Consider the following 20,713-nt stretch of genomic DNA (forward strand, 5'->3'; position numbering starts at 1 on the left):
TGTGTTACATTGCAACTTAACATAATAAAGAAAGTAAAACAAAGAAAACAATCATTATAAAGTAATTTCTAGTCAAAATGTCTAACTAGTTGGTATAACATCCATATGCGATTACGTTAAGTTGAGCATTTAATATGGATATCAGAGGTTGAGCAGCGCTGTCTCATATATCAAAGTAGGGATAACAAGGTTTAGGACCAGGTGGCCGTCTACTGCTGCATATGGCCCACAAAGAATATGTTGATGATCCGATTTCTACAAGGTAACCTGATCAAGCATAGGGGCAATTAACTATGTCGCTAACCTTTAAGACCCTAAATTTAGCATAATGTAAAGGATAAGAAATATGTAAACCATGTTATATAGAAAAAAATGACATAACAAAGCTTATGCAGTACTTATCTGAGCCCTATGTAGGTATCATTGGGAATGCACCACAAGTAATCATGGGACTGTCCAAACAGTAAAAAACAGAGTTCATTTGTCCACATTAGTATCTTGGAAGTTTTGTGCGCTTTGTTGGGGTTCCTCTTCGCCAGGTACAGATATGGCCACATCCAGTATCTTGCAAAAGTCTTGAAGATCCGTTTGAGTCCTATATATTGCTTGTTTTCCATTACTTGTGGCTATGAGATAAACTGGAAAGCCCCACTTGTATTGGATTCTGTTCTGTTGCAGTACGCTGGTGATAAATCTAAGGTCCCTTCTTTTTTTGTAAGGTAATTTGGCTTAGATCAGAAAAAACCTGGATGGGTATGCCAGCATGTGTGATATCTTTGATGGCGCAGGCTTTTTGCGAGATTACATCCTTGTCCTTGTAGCTTAGGAATTTGATGATAATATCCCACAGGGGAGCTTTAGGTGAGGGTTTTGGGCGGAGGGCCCGGTGTGCTCTTTCCAAAGGGATATCAGGAGAGTTTGGCGTTCCTTTGATGGTGCGGAACAGGTCTTGTAAATAACCTTCTATAGCCGTGTTATGTACTGACTCCGGAACTCCCCTAATACGCAGGTTGTTCCGTCTCCCTCTGTTATCCAGATCCTCCACTCTGGACAACAGGAACTGTATGTCCCCCTCTTGTTCATAGGCCCGTTGCATATTAGAATTAACTTGAGATTGTAGGGAGTCCTGTTTTTTTTTCCAGGGTGTTAACTTGTTGGCTGATCTGTTGAAAGTCTTTCTTTAAGTCGCCAAATAAGGACCTCATTTCAGTCAGAACGGTGTTAATATCCGCTTTGGAGGAGATAACATTAAGATCCTCTCTGGTTAGGGGACCCTGAGGTTGTGTATCAGGTGATAAATTTGATGTGGTCAGCGATGGAGGATCTTGTGATATAGATTCATTAGCCATTTGTTCCTGGCCTGTGTTAGCCATTTTGAAAAAACTAGTTAAGCTAGCACTTTTGAGTCCCTTGTCAACCTTGGTGTTTTTTCTGTTAGACATATCTAGAAACAGGGAGTGACTGACTTAAAGTATTCTAAAATACCTCTCTGGTGCCAAAATAAGTGCCAGTTAAAGTCCACCAGCTGTTTTCCACTAAACGTCTATTTTACAGATTGACCTTCCGTCCCTTCTTCTTGTCCCCTTAACCAGATTACTTTATGTATTAGGATCACAAAGGGTCCAACACTCTAGAACACCTTGTAGTGTGGTTTGCAAATTTTTATGTTCACTGAGTTGACCCCTCGCTAGCCAATGTGACCATTCACAGCCAGAGGCAGCCCATACACAACTGATGCCCCTTCAGCCAGATTATTTTATGTATTTAGGATCACAAAGGATCCGACACTCTAAAGCTCCCTGCTGTGCGGCAGACTAATTGTGTACAGTCCCTGAATTGGCCCCTTGTTAGACAATGTGACCGCTCACAGTCAGATGAAGCCCAAGCTCAAGTGATGCGGTCACTGTAGGTCCCCCATGTGTGTAGGCCGCAGCTACTCCACAGTTACCTGAGTCCGCCTGGACAGGCTCCTCTCTGCTCACTCGCAATACCGCTCTGGTCCGTCATTCCTTCCCACTGCTCATCGGCTGCTTTCTCCTCAAATAGGTGATGGCATGAAGAGGAATCCCTTGCTAGATTGCTGTATGGCTGCAATTAGTGGAGTTCTCATGAGGACCACCTCACTTCTAACGGGACGGCACCAAGTGCCGGTGCAGCGATTTCCTTGCAATCGGGTAAGTCCTTCGCCTCATTTCTTACCGGACAGCCCCAAAAGCCGGGTCAGTGTTATGCGACAGGATAGATATGAGCAGGTCTCACTGGCAGTGTCCTTTGGAATAAGTTGTGGGCAGAGTTTGTAGATACCGGTGGTTGATATTTCCCGGGGTTGGCCAGGCCGCACTCTCCCACAATCTGAAAGGGTCGCTAGGTACTCCTTGTAGATCAAGCGTCTTGGGCAGGATATTGTGATACAGGATTTCTCCAATTTTTATATTGTTTTAAGTATTCCCCTTCTTATTATACAATTATCATCAGGCACAGGGCATAGGAGCCAGAAGTTAAGCAGCCATGTCCCTGCATGGCCAGGCTCCGCCCCTGGAGGATCCTATTTCTGATCCGTCAGCTGAATCTCAGTCTGCTGATTCAGATAGCGAGCTTGTTCAGACGACTGGAGGGATGGTGATCCTATTCCTTATTGTCTCTATATTGTTTTTCTTTGTTTTTGTATCAGATTCCCAGTTCGGAGCTCTTGATGAATTGTGTCGCATGAAGGACGAGACCTGTCGGTTTAACTTTCCCTTGGGTTATCTCTTGTATATGCTTGCCTAATTTATTTTCTAGTCCGGTTAGAATAAGTTTTCTTTTTCTGTTATTTTTTGAGTGTGAGATTATGTTGAAGCTCTTCTTAGGAAGACTTTTTGCTCTGGGACTGATATTAGCGATTTTCATGTCGTGATTGATGGAATCTTCCTGTGGAAGTTCTAGAAAAAAAAATAAATATATATATATATATAAGGTTGTCTCTGGTCGGGGTGTTGTTCCTTCGATATGTCCGAGACTATGTTTAAGCTTTGGAGCTTATATGTTTTTCTGTTTATTATTCTCAGTTTTCTGGCCCTGCTAGAAATTTAGAATTTTCCGTTTGATCCTTGAACAGATATGTTGTATCCTTCATATCGGATTGGTCCTAGTTGGGTATAGTTTTCTCTGTTCAAAGCTGTGACTTGGAGTTTGGATTCTGCTGTGGCAGTTTTCTTTAGGATCTAGGTTTCGCCTCTCTTAATGAGGGGAGGATGGGTGACTTTTTGGAGTCTTTTTCCCAGTTCCTTTTAACATGGGTGTATTTTCCCCCTCTATCTGTGCTCCATAGGGGTTCTCTCAATCTTTTTGGCTTGCTATGCTCTCTATGTAGAGCTTATTTCTTCTTCCTCTTGAGGGTTGATATACGGTTCTCTCTTCCCTTCTCAAGGGGATGGATATTTTTCTATCATCATGTTGAGGAAATCCATTTTTTAGAGACCATATTGTTTTCAGTAACCTCGTTCTGATCCTAGCTTTTCTGGGATCCAGGTTTTTTTTTTATTCAGTATCCTGTTTTCTTTTGGGTTCTGGTTGCTCCAATTTTTGGCAGTTCTGGTTTCTCCATCGCCTGCTAGGAGTTTTAAAGAATCTCTCTTGTCCTTCCCAGTTGGTTTGGGAATGGAGTCCCTGTGGGCAAGCTCTATTGGTATATAGCTTAGCCACCTAGCAACGATAGGACTGGGAGTTAAATCCAGCTGCAGCTGATTTAGGCTCCAGGGTGGTTCTTTATTCTGTTTGATTTTCAGACAGGAAGTCGTCTCGGCCTTTTGAGTTAAAATACTCTATAGACTTGGCCTGCTGTTTTCCTTCAGTCCTTCGTTGGTACTGTGGGTGGGGATGTTTACAGTCCAATTGTTTGGCTTGGCATGTTGCTATCTATCTCCAGATTTTCAGAGATTCTGGCTAGTCTGCATCGGTCGCCTGTCTCTGGTATATCTTTCCCTATTCCGGGAAACCTACCTTTGGTCTACTAGGGCAGTTTGACTTATCACTTCCAAGGATGTGGAAGAGTGTCTTCTGGGATTTCTTCTGTTTTCTCTTAGAATTCTTCGGTTACTCTTTCTACTCTGAGGACCTGGTCTTCTGAGTTTTCCAGTTGGGTTCTTTCTGAAGTAGATCCTTTTGCTGATTCTGAGAGTTCAGCAGGGGGTCAAGGGACTCTATTTTGGTGTGTCCTTTTGACGGATCTGTACCTTTAGTGGGATCCGATCTAGCTTCTCTGGGTGTTTGTGCCTATCCTAGTCTTGTCCTTAGGTGATCGTGGTCAGGGATTCTTATGTAGATCTCTGGATCCTTCGGTGCTGGGGAAGTTTATTCTCCCTTGTATCCTTTGACTATGTCACCTCTTCTGGGTTAATTCAGTCTGTCAGGGGTAGACATCAGGGTTCCTGATTGCTCCTTTTTTTGTGCTATGACTCGTTTTCATGGTTGGTCTTCTCCATTATGGGTGCTCCTTATTATGGAGTTTTGACAGGGTCTTCTCCCTTGGTGTTTTGATGTATCATGAGAGGGGTTTTTCGGCAGGGTATCAGTCCTTTCCCCAGCTTGTAGCTGGTTCCTCATTTAATTTTTTTTGGGTTGACGGCGGTCATGAACCTTTGTCATGAACCTTTGGTGTTCATTTCTTTTTACTGTAATTTGGCCGGCAATCAGGCAATTGCGTTAAAATGTTGTCTGTCAGGACATTAGTCTTCTTGTCTAGGATTGCATCGGTTCTTTGTATTGATGCAGCAGATGGTCCTTGAATTTGTCTATTCATTGACCTGTTATATTTCTGGAATATCTCTTCAGGTACTAGTATCTCTTGCAGTCGGGTAATCCGCCTTCGTTGGGTCTTCTTTCTAAGGAGACTTTTTCTTTGGGTTCTGCAAGGGGCTTCTCTCCCTTTTTTGTCTGGGATTGTACCTCAAGGTCCTCTCAGTCTCTTAAGCATAGTCACTTTGTTTCTGTGTTCTTCCTATGGAAGGGTATGGTGTTGGGAGTTTTGCTTGTCCCCCTTGTCGTGTTTTCTGCACTTGACCTCATAGTTAGTGGGACTCTAGTCTCCTCAGAGGTTTGTGTGCTCCTTTTGGGATCAGTGATTTTGAGTGGTCTCTGATATGGGCTCTTACAGTCCTAATTGTTGGGCAGTTACTTGGTGAGGCTAACATTTTTGGGTTTTTTTGCTGCTGTTGAAGCAGTTTTCGGGAGTTGGGATTTTTTTAAGGCTGTGGCGCCCGCAGATGGGCCGCCTTCTTGTTACCCCCCGTTAGCATTCAGTGTAAATTGTTTTCTTCTGGCACCTTTTTCACCCTGATATTTCTCCTAATGTTCCTTGTTCCCTCTGCAAAATGACTGGGGGATGAGGGAAGTGAGGGAGGTATTTAATCATTTGGCTGGGGTGTCTTTGCCTCCTCCTGGTGGCCAGGTTCTGTATTCCCAAAAGTAATGAATGCAGCTGTGGACTCTACCTGTATCGAAGGAAAGGAAATTAACTGGTAAGTCATCATTTTGTTTTTGCTTTAGGGGGGCATGAGGGGGCTCATGTTCAACTACATCATTCCTGACAACTGTGCTTGTTCCCCCTTGAGAAACATGGCTTGCTGTGTAAGGGAAGAGGAGAGATTTGCCTTTACAAATATGGTGACAGGGTTTCCAAGATGGCCGTCACAGTGTTACCATTCATAAAAACCTGCCTCCATATTTGTGCAGAAAGGTTGCAAAAGTGCATATATATCTTGTGCGGACCAACTAAAGGAGCAGCTCCTATGTGGCTGCCCACTCAATCTCTGCTAAATTCAAACATTTAGAAAGGACACACTGTTGAAATGGGGGGTGCTGTAGCAGCATGTGCTCTGTGGTGTTAAAGGGACATTGTATACAAAAAATGTATTTGCTTAAATGTTTTATAGGTGATCCATCTATATAGCTCATTTGGGAGTGTTTTTGTAACAATGTATAGTTTTGCTTATTTTTAAATAACATTGTGCTGATTTTCAGACTCTTAACCAAGCCTCAAAGTTTTAGATATAGACTGAAGTCTACAAATTCCTGCTGCTTCTGTTTGTGTAATGAGTCTTTTCACATATGCAGGGGAGGGGGAGTATCTGCCTGTTACTGCTTTCCCAGTAACAAGCAGACACATTTAGCCACCAATCACCAAGCGTTACCCAGGGGCTGAACCTAAAATGGGCCGGCTCCTAAGTTTTCATTCCTACTTTTCAAATAAAGACAGCAAGAGACCGGAGAAAAATTGATAATAGGAGTAAATTAGAAAGTTGCTTAAAATTGCATGCTCTATCTGAATCACAAAAGAAAAAAATTTGTGTCCCTTTAACATTGCTAGAAGAAAGCTTTTTTTTTTTTTTTTTTTTTAAAGATTCCTGCTGCTCCTGTTTGTTTATTACACAAATAGTGTCTATTACATGCAGTTATAAAAAAAATGATTTACACTGTCGCTTTAAAGAGATCTTTTTTCAGCTGCGAAGATGCTCTCATTAGTCATGAGGTGAGAATGAGCGTTGTGTTATGGGGAAGGGGACACACAAAGCTTTACAAGGTTGAAGGACAGGAAAACAAATGAAATAACCCTGGACAATACTTTATTTCATTGATTAATGTCATGTCTTCTTTAGAGACCTTTTTGACATACTTGCAGCATTTAAAGCAAAAAGAATGCACAAGCCGTAGTTTATCTGCAGAACCTGTTGAGAAATAAAAAATATACAGTAACAATGTATGTACAAAAGATATAGAAATCAGGTAGTAAATGATCTGATAACACATTCATTTTTTTATGATATACAATCTCATAAACAAAACAAAAAAACACTATAATTTTAATGTTTACTAAAGGGACAGGCAACACCAAAATTCTTTTCATTTAAAAAGATAGATAATGCCTTTATTACCCATTCCCCAGCTTTGCACAACCAACATTGTTATATTAATATACTTTATAACATTTAAACCTCTAAATTTCTGCCTGTTTCTAAGCCACTACAGACAGCCTCTTATCACATGCTTTTTTATTAGCTTTCACAACAGGAGACTTCTAGTTCATGTGAGCCATATGGATAACATTGTGCTCATGCCCGTGGGGTGCACTACACAGTATTAATTGGCTAAAATGCAAGTCAATAGATAATAAGTAAATGTCATGCGATACGGGGACTGTCAGAAGAGGCTTAGATACATGGTACTCACAGAAGTAAAAAGTGTATTAATATAACAGTGTTGGTTATGCAAAACTGGGAAATGGGTAATAAAGGGATTATCTATCTTTTTAAACAATAAACATTTTGGAGTTGACTGTCCCTTTAAATATTTTATGAAAATTTAAAAATATTTTATAAAAAACATTTCATGATAAAAAATAAGTTAATTTCTGCATAAAACTAATCTCCAAATAGTAAGTAGAATAAAAATAAATAAATAAATTGGAAAAAAAATATGAGAAGATAGACGGAACGAAAAAATATTTTGAGTGAGTTTTATATAAATGTCCTATACCATATTTCGTACAGTTTTGTTTTTTTTTAAATGGAGATATTATAAATTAATTCTTTGTGAGTAAAATTAAAAAAATAAAAATAAATGATAGACTACACATTTTGTGTTCCACATTTAGATATGTCTCCTAATGTCTTTATAAGTAACTTATGTTCTCTGTGTTTCTCTACTTGTCTTGGTCATAGGAGGTGGTGAGTGCCCCAGCCACTGGGGGTGTAAGGTGCCTGTTGTTTTTTGACCATACTCTACTTTGTCGAGTTATGGAGGATTCTGATATGTTAGAGGGGGTTTTCCGCTGATTCAGATTTTGATACCTGTGTGTATATTGTGAGGAGGCCCGGGTAACCCAGCCCTCTCAATTATGTTTTGTATGCCGCAATAGAGTATTCTCATCTTCCCTCTGAGGATTCGGTATCCCGTGAGGTGCGTTCCCGAACATCTTCTGTTCCTACACAGGCGGTTGCCCTGCATACCGTTACCCCTTCTCCTGAAGCAGGCCTTTTTCCACCAGAGGTTACTGCATGGTTTCACATGGCCATCTCTCTGGCCTTGGCACATTTGCATCTTCTTGCCACGTGCAAGCGAAGACTTAATCCGTGTACTCCTACCCAAGGTCCGATCAGTCTTCTGGGGAAGCAGTGTCCTCTGAGGCTTCAGAGGTACTACCACTAGGGTCAGAGACCCTGGATGCTCTGTCGGATTCAGATAGCGAGCTTGTTCAGACGACTGGAGGGATGGTGATCCTATTCCTTATCGTCTCTATATTGTTTTTCTTTGTTTTTGTATCAGATTCCCAGTTTGGAGCTCTTGATGAATTGTGTCACATGACGGGCGAGACCTGTCGGTTTCACTTTCCCTTGGGTTATCTCTAGTGTATGCTTGCCTAATTTATTTTCTAATCCGGTTAGGATAAGTTTTCTTTTCCTGTTATTTTTTGAGCGTGAGGTTATGTTGAAGCTCTTCTTAGGAAGTATTTTCGCTCTGGGACTGGTATTAGCGATTTTCATGTCGTGATTGATGGAATCTTCCTGTGGAAGTTCTAGAAAAAAAAATAAAATATATATATATATATATATATATATATATATATATAAGGTTGTCTATGGTCGGGGTGTTGTTCCTTCGATATGTCCGAGACTATGTTTAAGCTTCGGAGCTTATATGTTTTTCTGTTTATTATTCTCAGTTTTCTGGCCCTGCTAGAAATTTAGAATTTTCCGTTTGATCCTTGAACATATATGTTGTATCCTTCATATCGGGCTGGTCCTAGTTGGGTATAGTTTTCTCTGTTCCTTTGCGTTTTGTACAGATAGGTTGTATCCTGACTAACAGTCTGGTCCTGTTTGGATACTAGTTAACCCTCTTCTTTCTTCTTCTCAAGAGGTTGTTTTTCGGTCCAGAGGCAGCCCTTCTATCCTGGATGTCAGGCTGGTCCTGGTTATATCCTCTCGGTTGGGCACTGATATTGGATCGTATGCGGTCCAAGTTGCCTAGGAGTTAATACCCTGCTTTGCAAAGCTGTGACTTGGATTTTGGATTCTGCTGTGGCAGTTTTCTTTAGGATCTAGGTTTCGCCTCTCTTGATGAGGGTAGGATGGGTGACTTTTTGGAGTCTTTTTCCCGGATCCTTTTCACATGGGTGTATATTCCCCCTCTATTGGTGCTCCATAGGGGTTCACTCATTCTTTTTGGCTTGCTATGCTCTCTATGTAGAGCTTATTTCTTCTTCCTCTTGAGGGTTGATATACGGTTCTCTCTTCCCTTCTCAATGGGATGGATATTTTTCTATCATCATGTTGAGGAAATCCATTTTTTAGAGACCGTATTGTTTTCAGTAACCTCGTTCTGATCCTAGCTTTTCTGGGATCCAGGTGTTTTTTTTTATTCAGTATCCTGTTTTCTTTTGGGTTCTGGTTGCTCCAATTTTTGGCAGTTCTGGTTTCTCCATCGCCTGCTAGGAGTTTTAAAGAATCTCTCTTGTCCTTCCCAGTTGGTTTGGGAATGGAGTCCCTGGGGGTAAGCTCTATTGGTCCGGTAAATAGCTTAGCAACCTAGCAACCATAGGATTGGGAGTTAAATCCAGCTGCAGCTGATTTAGGCTCCAGGGTGGTCCTTGATTCTGTTTGATTTTCAGACAGGAAGTCATCTAGGCCTTTTGAGTTAAAATACGCTATAGACTTGGCCTGCTGTTTTCCTTCAGTCCTTCGTTGGTACTGTGGGTGGAGGATGTTTACAGTCCAATTGTTTGGCTTGGCATGTTGCTATCTATCTCTAGATTTTCAGAGATTCTGGTTAGTCTGCATTGGTCGCCTGTCTCTGGTATATCTTTCCCTATTCCGGTAAACCTACCTTTGGTCTACTAAGGCAGTTTGACTTATCACTTCCAAGGATGTGGGAGAGTGTCTTCTGGGATTTCTTCTGTTTTCTCTTAGAATTCTTCGGTTACTCTTTCTACTCTGAGGACCTGGTCTTCTGAGTTTTCCAGTTGGGTTCTTTCTGAAGTAGATAATTTTGCTGACTCTGAGAGTTCATCAGGGGGTCAAGGGACTCTACTTTGGTGTGTCCTTTTGACAGATCTGTACCTTTAGTGGGATCAGTTCTAGGTTCTCTGGGTGTTTGTGCCTATCCTAGTCTTGTCCTTAGGTGATCGTGTTCAGGGATTCTTATGTAGATCTCTGGATCCTTCGGTGCTGGGGAAGTTTATTCTCCCTTGTATCCTTCGACTATGTAACCTCTTCTGGGTTAATTCAGTCTGTCAGGGGTAGACATCAGGGTTCCTGATTGCTCCTTTTTTTGTGCTATGACTCGTTTTTGTGGTTGGTCTTCTCCATTATGGGTGGTCCTTATTATGGAGTTTTGACAGGGTCTTCTCCCTTGGTGTTTTGATGTATCATGAGAGGGGTTTTTTGGCAGGGTATCAGTCCTTTCCTCAGCTTCTAGCTGGTTCCTCATTTAATTTTTTGAGTTGATGGCCTTCCCCCCCCCCTGTTTTGGTGGGGGTTGTTGGTCTCCCTGATTTTATATTTCTTCTTGATGTTCTCTCTGGTTCTTCCAGGTTGTCCTGAGGAAAGGGATCTTAGCCAGTTCTTGACAGGATGGCTAGTTCTTAGCCTGAGGGTTAGCCTGGCTGTCTAACAGACGTGCGGTTACGGGTGGTCTAATCCATCGCTTCTGCCTGGATATATGGGCTCCTAAGCAGATCTAGTTATCTGCTTCTATTCCTTTCTAAGGTCATGAACCTTTGGTGTTCATTTCTTTTTACTGTAATGTGGCCGGCGATCACACAATTGCATTAAAATTTTGTCTGTCAGGACTTTAGACTTCTTGTCTAGGATTGCATCGGTTTTTTGTATCGATGCAGCAGATGGTCCTTGAATTTGTCTATTCATTGACCTGTTATATTTCTGGAATATCTCTTCAGGTACTAGTATCTCTTGCAGTCGGGTAATCCGCCTTCGTTGGGTCTTCTTTCTAAGGAGACTTTTTCTTTGGGTTCTGCAAGGGGCTTCTTTCCCTTTTTGTCTGGGATTGTACCTTGAGGTCCTCTCAGTCTCTTAAGCATAGTCACTTTGTTTCTGTGTTCTTCCTATGGAAGGGTACGGTGTTGGGAGTTTTGCTTGTCCCCCTTGTCGTGTTTTCTGCACTTGACCTCATAGTTAGTGGGACTCTAGTCTCCTCAGAGGTTTGTGTGCTCCTTTTGGGATCAGTGATTTTGTGTGGTCTCTGATATGGGCTCTTACGATCCTAATTGTTGGGCAGTTACTTGGTGAGGCTAACCTTTTTGGGTTTTTTTGCTGCTGTTGAAGCAGTTTTCGGGAGTTGGGATTTTTTAAGGCTGTGGTGCCCGCAGATGGGCCGCCTTCTTGTTACCCCCGTTAGCATTCAGTGTAAATTGTTTTCTTCTGGCACCTTTTTCACCCTGATATTTCTCCTACTGTTCCTTGTTCCCTCTGCAAAATGACTGGGGGATGAGGGAAGTGGGGAGGTATTTAATCCTTTGGCTGGGGTGTCTTTGCCTCCTCCTGGTGGCCAGGTTCTGTATTCCCAAAAGTAATGAATGCAGCTGGGGACTCTCCCTGTATCGAAGGAAAGGAAATTAACTGGTAAGTCATCATTTTGTTTTTGCTTTAGGAGGGCATGAGGGGGCTCATATTCAACTACATCATTCCTGACAACTGTGCTTGTTCCCCCTTGAGAAACATGGCTTGCAGTGTAAGGGAAGAGGAGAGTTTTGCCTTTACAAATATGGTGACAGGGTTTCCAAGATGGCCGTCACAACCATTCAGATAAACCTGCCTCCATATTTGTGCAGAAAGGTTGCAAAAGTTCATATATTCTTGTGCGGACGAACTAAAGGAGCAGCTCCTATGTGGATGCCAACTCAATCTCTGCTAAATTCAAACATTTAGAAAGGACACACTGTTGAAATGGGGGGTGCTGTAGCAGCATGTGCTCTGTGGTATTAAAGGGACATTGTATACAAAAAAATGTATTTGCTTAAATGTTTTGTAGATGATCCATCTATATAGCTCATTTGGGAGTGTTTTTGTAACAATGTATAGTTTTGCTTATTTTTAAATAACATTGTGCTTATTTTCAGACTCTTAACCAAGCCTCAAAGTTTTAGATATAGACTGAAGTCTACAAATTCCTGCAGCTTCTGTTTGTGTAATGAGTCTTTTCACATATGCAGGGGAGGGGGAGTATCTGCCTGTTACTGCTTTCCCAGTAACAAGCAGACACATTTAGCCACCAATCACCAAGCGTTACCCAGGTGCTGAACCTAAAATGGGCCGGCTCCTAAGTTTTCATTCCTACTTTTCAAATAAAGACAGCAAGAGATAATAGGAGTAAATTAGAAAGTTGCTTAAAATTGCATGCTCTATCTGAATCACGAAAGAAAAATTTGTGTCCCTTTAACATTGCTAGAAGAAAGCTTTTTTTTTAATTTTTACATATTCCTGCTGCTCCTGTTTGTTTATTACACAAATAGTGTCTATTACATGCAGTTATAAAAAAAAATGATTTACACTGTCGCTTTAAAGAGATCTTTTTCAGCTGCGAAGATGCTCTCATTAGTCATGAGGTGAGAATGAGCGTTGTGTTATGGGGAAGGGGACACACAAAGCTTTACAAGGTTGAAGGACAGGAAAACAAATGAAATAACCCTGGACAATACTTTATTTCATTGATTAATGTCGTCTTCTTTAGAGACCTTTTTGACATACTTGCAACATTTAAAGCAAAAAGAATGCACAAGCCGTAATTTATCTGCAGAACCTGTTGAGAAATAAAAATATACAGTAGCAATGTATGTACAAAAGATATAGAAATCAGGTAGTAAATGATCATTTTTTTATGATATACAATCTCATAAACAAAACAAAAAAACACTATAATTTTAATGTTTACTAAAGGTAAAGATAGATAACACCTTTATTACCCATTCCCCAGCTTTGCACAACCAACATTGTTATATTAATATACTTTATAACATTTAAACCTCTAAATGTCTGCCTGTTTCTAAGCCACTACAGACTCTTATCACATTCTTTTTTATTAGCTTTCACAACAGGAGACTGTTAGTTCATGTGAGCCATATAGATAACATTGTGCTCACGCCCATGGAGTGCACTACACAGTATTAATTGGCTAAAATTCAAGTCAATAGATAATAAGTAAATGTCATGTGATACGGGGGCTGTCAGAAGAGGCTTAGATACATGGTACTCACAGAAGTAAAAAGTGTATTAATATAACAGTGTTGGTTATGCAAAACTGGGAAATAGGCAATAAAGGGATTATCTATCTTTTTAAACAATAAACATTTTGGAGTTGACTGTCCCTTTAAATATTTTATGAAAATTAAAAAATATTTTAAAAAACATTTCATGATAAAAAATACGTTTTAAAAAATAAATTTGCCTTCATATCTGCATAAAACTAATCTCCAAATAGTAAGTAGAATAAAAATAAATAAATAAATAAATTGGAAAAAAAATATGAGAAGATAGAGGGAACGAAAAAATAATTTTGAGTGAGTTTTATATAAATGTCCTATACCATATTTCGTACAGTTTTTTTTTTTTTTTTTAATGGAGATATTATAAATTAATTCTTTGTGAGTAAAATTAAAAAAATAAAAATAAATGAGACTACACATTTTGTGTTCCACAATTAGATAATGTCTTTATAAGTAACTTATGTTTTACCTAATAAATAAAACTAGCTGTAATTTAATATTTAGTATTTAAAACTGACAACATATTCTCCCAAACATAAAGAGACATTTAAGGGACAATCTACTTGAAAATGTTTATTGTTTAAAAAGATAGATAATCCCTTAATTACCCATTCCCCACTTTTGCATAGTCAACTTTGTTATATTAATATACTTTTTACCTCTGTGATTAGCTTGTATCTAAGCCCCTGCAGACTGCCCCCTTTATTGCAGTAGTTTTGACAGATCTGCATTTTAACCAATCAGTGCTGACTCATAAATAACTGCACGGAGTGAGCACACTGTTATCTATATGGCACACTTGAAATAGCGCTATCTAGCTGTAAAAAAAATCGCAATGCACTGAGACAAGAGGCGTCCTTCAAGGGCTTAGAAATTCCAGCGCTACGGAATTTGGCGGCGCTATACAAATAAATGATAATAATAATAATATGAGCCTTACTAGGAATAGCAAGAGAATAAAGCAAATTTAATGATAAAAGTAAATTGTTTAAAATTGCATTTCCTATCTGAATCATGAACGTTTAATTTTGACTAGACTGTCCCTTTAAGCAATGCTTTAGCTAGATAACAGTCTAAGTAAAGACAATATTTTGGCATTTTTATTTACAGAGAAAGCTTTGTAGACTCCTTTGAATGACATCTAAATGGTAAAGTGACTTTGAGAACACAGAGTTAGTCTAGGGGTTGTTTTTGCTGTGTGGACTTCTTGAGACCGACACCTCTGCCCTATCAGCACTTCACTACTGTGACAAGCAGCCCAGGGAATATGGTTGTGCTGGGCTGATACCTTAATGCTCTCCTAGCTAGGCATGAGCCTTGCATCGTGCGTCTGATCACTTCCCCTGAGGAGTAACTGTGCCATTAAAATCTGAGCTCAGTAGCACATTGAGCATGAGAGACAGACGAAGTTGTTTTGCTTTTATCACTTCAGATGCCTTCTGCTTAAATTTAGATACACGCAGTGCTGGAAAGGAGCAGACAGAACAAGTAAAGATGTAGGACTGAATAATGAATAGTCAAGCTTTCAGATGACACAAGCGTAACTAGCTCTGGACTCTTCAGTGCCTGATAATTCAACAATTGATCGGCTATATTTAGAATAAATCTCTGGGATCAAAACTATTCCACTGGGGGGAGGGGGGTCATATGTACTACTGAAGAACTCTCTTTGAATAGGTGCATTAGGTGAAGCTTATTATAGGGCAGGTATTCTGTATTTCAATGATAATCATTTATATAAATCCTGGGTGGGATATAGCATAGGGCAGCTTTGGAAATCATGTTATACAAAGGCACCATTTAAAACAATCAGGGCAAGCATATTGCTCATTTAAGAAGAATTTTAAGAAGAATATAAAAAAGGTAGCTATATACAACACCCAGTTATGGTTCAGTTACAAGGTTTAAACTATAGCTGCACTGCTGTGGAAGTGGGTATCAGTATACACAACCATAAGGATGAGTACACAAGTGTCCACACACACACATGCTTGTTCAGATATACTCACATACATGTGTGGTCACAACCTTATACATGCAAACCTGCACACGGAATCTGCATACGCCCACACTGCACAAACATGCATGCAAACACACAAGTGCACATGCATAAAAGTCCACATAAATCAGTTTCCACACAATAGCTCCCAAGCATAAATCATAGGTCATAGGCTAGTTATGAGTTGTCTTAGAGGAGTTAAAGGGACAGTCTACTCCAGAATGTTTATTGTTTAAAGGGATAGATAATCCCTTTATTACCCATTCCCCAGTTTTGCATAACCAACACAGTTATATTAATAATTTTTTTACCTCTGCGATTATCTTGTATCTAAGCCTCCCAGACTGCCCCCTTATTTCAGTTCTTTTGACAGACTTGCATTTTAGCCAATCAGTGCTTACTCCTAGGTCACATGAACTAGCACCCTCTAGTGGTGTAAAACTGTCAAAATGCATTCAACTTAGAGGTGGCCTTCAAGGTCTAAAAAGAATACCAAGAGAACAAAGCAAAATTGGTGGTAAAAGTAAATTGGAAAGTAGTTTAAAATAACATGCTCTATCTGAATCATGAAAGTTTATTTTGGACTAGACTGTCACTTTAATATCCGATCATTATTACCCAGATGCAAAAAGTAGAAAAGATTGATTTAATTAGAGGAACACTGATAAATCTAATTCCTTGTTCATGCCTATTGGTTGCAATGTATTCAACTTATGACTCCACAAGGATTCCCTCTTTTTCAGAAGAAGCTCTCTATCTCCCCCTTTTCCTTGGATAAGGTATATGGTCAAAAATCTGATATCTTAAATTGGCTGATATTATGACCATATTCCAAAAAGTGAGAAGAAACAAGGCCAATCTCAAAAAATTACAATGACAATAACTTGCCCAAAATGTTTTTACAGATGTTTATAATGAACTTGAGTTGAGCTCTCTGGTGTAAGTGTTCTGCGTTCAGTTGATATACATCCACGTTAAACTGTTAACTAAAATAATGTATTTTTGGATGACTAATATTTGTACTTAGCTGCTCTTTGCTTATGCCCTCTGCATCTTTAGTTTCTTCCTGTTGCACATCACAGTAAAAATAAGTCATTACTGTACGTACAATGAATGTTCAACACCTTGATAGGCAAACAAAGAAGAGAATTATGTTCGTCTTGCTCCCTAAGAACAAAAGTGATTTAGAAAGTTCCTCTGAGAGGATTTTAAAATTGTCTATTTAAAACTAAACTTGCAGCCATCTGTTCTGTTAATAACTAGAACTTGTGCACAGGGCCAATTCTAGCTGAAGAAGATGTATAAAAAAATATATGATAGGACATTAAAACTGTACATAATGTTGATACCATTTTAAGTATCATTTAGGTGGCACATTATGTAAGCAAGTCTTTTTTAATAGACTGGCATTTAAGCCTATGGCATAAAATGATGCTAAATGGATTTTAAACAGTCAATGACTTAAGCAGAAAGAAGGTTTTGGCAAGATGGATTTCATTGCGGCAATAAGACACATAAAGACATTTTTGCATATGTAGCGTTACAGAATACTGTGGTGCAGAGAAAGCTTTGATTCCCAGTTCAGTGTTATTAAAGGGACAGGAAACCCAAAAATGTTCTTTCATTTTTTTGGATATAACATACAATTTTAAACAACTTTCCAATTTACTTCCATTATCAAATTTGCTTTGTTCTCTTGTTATCCTTTGCTGAAGGAACAACATTACACTACTGGCAGCAAGATGAACACATCTAGTCAGCCAATCACGAGAAGAAAATGTGTGCAGGCTCCAATTAGCAACAGCTCCCACTAGTGTAGGATATGTTCGTATTCTATTTTAACAAGGGATACTAAGAGAAAGAAGCACATTTGAAAGTAAAAGTGAATTTAAAAGTGTCTTAAAATGACCTGCTCTAGCTGAATCATGCAAGTTTAATTTTGACTTTCCTATCTCTTTAAATTTTATGAACAATAAATTTGCTTTTACAAATATATAGTTCCTTTCTAGACATGCGATAATTTTGTTACGAACATCTGTTTATTTTAAATTCCCTTATGGGTTAAACATTCTTGCCTCTACTGTGCTGGAGAGCCCTGCTAATCTAGATTCTTTTTTGCAGAGCCCAGAGGCACGGTAATAGAAGGTATAGCTAGGCGCAGGGGTCAGCAACCTTGGCTCTTTTTTGAGAACTACATTTCCCATGATGCTTAAGTGTCTTTAAGCTACCTAAGCATCATGGGAAATGTAGTTCTAAAACATCTAGAGAGCCAAGGTTGCTGACCCCTGACTTGGCGGATCCCAGGTGCCATTAGCGCAGGCCCTGGGATCCGCCGCACTAAGCCTCCTATTAGAGCGCCCCAGGACTCTGTGAAGAATGATCGGGATTAGCGCGGCTCTCCAGTGCACTAGAGGTAAGTATGTAATGCTATACGTGAACTTTTTCCCCTGTAGCAAAGTAACATTTAAATTTGTTTAACGAAAACAAATGTAAATGCTCAAACTCCTGCTCCAGCTTGGAATTATGTTTTTTGTAAATCAGTGTGACAAATGTTTGGCATTGGGTAAGAGAAAGTCGCTCATCTCATTCCTAATTAATAAGACTTCTTTAAGAGGAACAAATAACATGACACCTTCTTTGATGTAAAGAAATACAATAGCAATTTATTTATCTTTACGTTATTACTATGTATTTTACCATGCTAACCCCATTTAGGGCTAGATTACAAGTGGAGCGCTAATTTATCATGCTCCCCCTAAATGGTCGAAATCGCCAGTTTACAGGCGTATGATAAATTACCTGCTATTAAAAGTGGCTGGTTAATGCTACGGCAAGCTTGCAGTAGCAATTAGCGCTCCAAAAATTAACCAGAGGTCAGACCTTTGGTTAATTTTAAAAATGTTCCCCAGTTGTCCCCAAAATCAAATGTAGCGTTGTTTTTTAAAAAGAAAAATGTAGTATAGCATCTTTATTTTTTTAATCAATAACTGCATAAAGCAGTTTTAACAGCTTAAATTTTTCAGATTGCGGTCTATAGGGACAGTCTTCATACTCAAAATATATATGTATATGCTTATATATACATGAGTATGTATGTGTTAATTAGTGTATACTGTATACACAATTAAAAACACACAAATTCATTTTTGTTTCACCACTGCATCCTGAAGGATTCAAAAGTCTTACCATGCAACACTGTACATGGTATTTGTTTGATCAAGGCAATAGCTCATATATATCTGTCCCTAGCTGACCTTAGTAAAGGAAGTAAATAAGTATGTTCAAGAGGCTTTTGACTGCAAACATGTGCAAATTGTATACAGATTTTATTGATGAAGTGTATAATTGCTGATATATATAGGCACCATTTATAAAGCTGTGTAAGCAGCTTTGCGACCATTTCGTTGCTGGCTCATGCGAAAGCTAAGAAGCACCGGTTTTACAACTTTGTTTCCTAACATGTTCGGGATGACTGCGTAAAGATTATTTGAGAGTTGCTGTACTGGAATCCACTTGCATATATTTAGCACTCTAGGTTGGTTAGAGCGGCGGTAGGTATTATAGCTGGTAAGTGCCGAGAGAGATCTGAAGTCGAGGTCAGTATGAAGCCACGGTCAGCCAGGAGATCAGTCCATAAAAGAGTAAGGCAGCTGTAGGATCAGGAAGGCCAAGGTCATTAACGGGAAGACAGTCCACCAAAACAACAATCCAATCAGTGGGCAAAAGAGTGGTCCAGGACAAGGTCATATTCGGATCAGTGAGGTGCATTAAACACAAGGGAGCAAGCAGAATCAGAGACAAAATGGGAAGCCAGTGGTCAAGGAGCCTTGTGAAAATAGGTAGCACATGGTAGGTAACAGGTAGCGGTTGCAAAGGAACCAGGATCACCTAGAAGGTTAACTGGGCATTGGGGAAACTAATGACTTGTCACTAGAATAACCAAGTGAGTAGTGAAGGGCTTCAAAGGCTTTATAAGGCCTTGTCTAACATCATAAAGCTGTCTATGGACGCAACTTGATTAGGTGTTCTCCTTTGATGTGCGCGCTAACCCCTTAATTAACGCGTTCCTGCGTGCGCAAGTAAACTTTAGTGGGCTTCCAAATGTAGGAGGAGTTAGAGAAGAAATCAGTGCGGTCAAAACAAGATTCTGCTCTGACAGCGTGCCTGGGGATAATTAGCTTGATGACAGTCACAGAGCTTAGCGCAATCCTTTCCAACGAGCCAGCACATGGTCCAAAGTGTCTGAAGTTGTTAGCACGGTAACCTGGTGAGATTGTTGGTGAGTAGAGCACCGATAGGCTGATACGCTCTTCTCGCATGCAAATGGAGGCCAAGAAGGTGTACGTGAAGGTTCTCTTTATGAAAACTTTGGTTTGCATGCAGTATGATAAATGGGGGCACAATGCATATATAAAAATATATATAACTAGTACTAAAGCCCGTGTACACGGGCCATTTTTTTCAGAACAGCGGTCCCACCCCTTGCTCTCTCCCCCCTCTCTTTTGCTCTCTCTTCCCCCCTCTCTTTTGCTTTCTCTCCCCCCTCTCTTTTGCTTTCTCTCCCCCCTCTCCTTTGTTCTCTCTCTCCCCTCTTTTGCTCTCTCTCTCCCCTCTTTTGCTCTCTCTCTCCCCTCTTTGGCTCTCTCCCTCCTTTCTTTTGCTCTCCCCCCCCCCCTCTTTGGCTCTCTCCCCTCTTTTGCTCTCTCTCCTCTTTGGCTCTCCCCCCCCCCCTTTGGCTCTCCCCCCCCCCCCTTTGGCTCTCTCTCCCCCCTCTTTGGCTCTCCCCCCTCTTTGTCTCTCTCCCCTCTTTTGCTCTCTCTCCCCTCTTTTGCTCTCTCTCCTCTTTGGCTCTCTCTCTCCCCCCTCTTTTGTTCTTTCCCCCCTATTTGGCGCTCTCCCCCCCCTCTTTGGCTCGCCCCCCCTCTTTGGCTCTGCCCCCCCCTCTTTGGCTCTCTCTCCCCCCTCTTTGTCTCTCTCCCCTCTTTTGCTCTCCTCTTTGGCTCTCTTTCCTCTTTGGCTCTCTCTCTCCCCCCTCTTTGGCTCTCCCCCCCCCTTTAGCTCTCTCCCCCCCCTTTGGCTCTCTCCCCCCCTCTTTGGCTCACTCCCCCCCTCTTTTGCTCCCCCCCCCTCTTTGGCTCACCCCCCCTCTTTGGCTCTCCCTCCCCTCTTTGGCTCTCTCTCCCCCCTCTTTGGCTCTCTCTCCCCCCCCCTTCTCTTTGGCTCTCTCCCCCCCTTCTCTTTGGCTCTCTCCCCCCCCCTTCTCTTTGGCTCTCTCCCCCCCCCCCCTTCTCTTTGGCTCTCTCCCCCCCCCCCTTCTCTTTGGCTCTCTCCCCCCCCTTCTCGTTGGCTCTCTCCCCCCCCCCTTCTCGTTGGCTCTCTCCCCCCCCCCTTCTCTTTGGCTCTCTCCCCCCCTTCTCTTTGGCTCTCCCCCCCCCTTCTCTTTGGCTCTCCCCCCCCTT

This window comes from Bombina bombina, chromosome 7 (genome assembly GCF_027579735.1).
Source record: "Bombina bombina isolate aBomBom1 chromosome 7, aBomBom1.pri, whole genome shotgun sequence".
NCBI lineage: Eukaryota > Metazoa > Chordata > Amphibia > Anura > Bombinatoridae > Bombina > Bombina bombina.